The following is an 800-nucleotide window of genomic DNA, read 5'->3' on the forward strand; positions in this document are numbered from 1 at the left end:
ACGTCAGAAGTGCTTTCTGACCGACATCAGTTTACTAGAGGGTCTGGCATGTCATTTTAAACTTGAAAGAGTTTTACTACAGGTTAAGGAATACGAAGAATTTTTACAAGAACACTTAGAAGGAATATATAGTCGTCACTTTTTTAGATTCTGTGATAGAATGCCCAACAGTGTTGCTACTCTTAATATTGCAGTTAGTCAAAATATTGATGAACATACTTTTATAGATATTAAAATACTAGCTGAAGCTGCTTTAATGCAAAATATGCCTTTAATAAAGAACTTTAAAAAAATTATTTTTTCCCAACAGTAGTCTGTTGTATAAAAAATGGTGATTATCATGCCAGCCTTTTATCATAATTCAAGTTGCATTTGTTAACATGATTGTTTAATAATTGTTGCCAATAATACTGATTCAAAATTGTGTATGTACATTTGTATCATGATCTTTACCAACCTCTTATGAGAACTATAAAGATACTCATATTGGACTCTACATAATAATTTATATACAGGTTACATTTTAATTGGAAATCACTTTAACAATTCATAAAAAATCTTCTGCTTTTATCTAAAAGGAAGGCGAGAAGTTTCTTTAGAGTCAGTGTGAGACTTAATTATATACATTTGTCTAGATCTACACAGCCAAGAATTATCATCTCTGATATAGGCCGCTACCCAAAATCAATGATTCAAGCCTGATGTCTATTTTGATACACCCCTGACTGGCATCAATATTGAATCATGTCTTGCTCTGGCTGAACCAAGACTACTCCAGCGTGGTTGCATCGTGGATGATT

The sequence above is a fragment of the Amphimedon queenslandica genome, unplaced genomic scaffold, assembly GCF_000090795.2.
Source record: "Amphimedon queenslandica unplaced genomic scaffold, v1.1 AMPQUscaffold_12157, whole genome shotgun sequence".
Lineage (NCBI taxonomy): Eukaryota > Metazoa > Porifera > Demospongiae > Haplosclerida > Niphatidae > Amphimedon > Amphimedon queenslandica.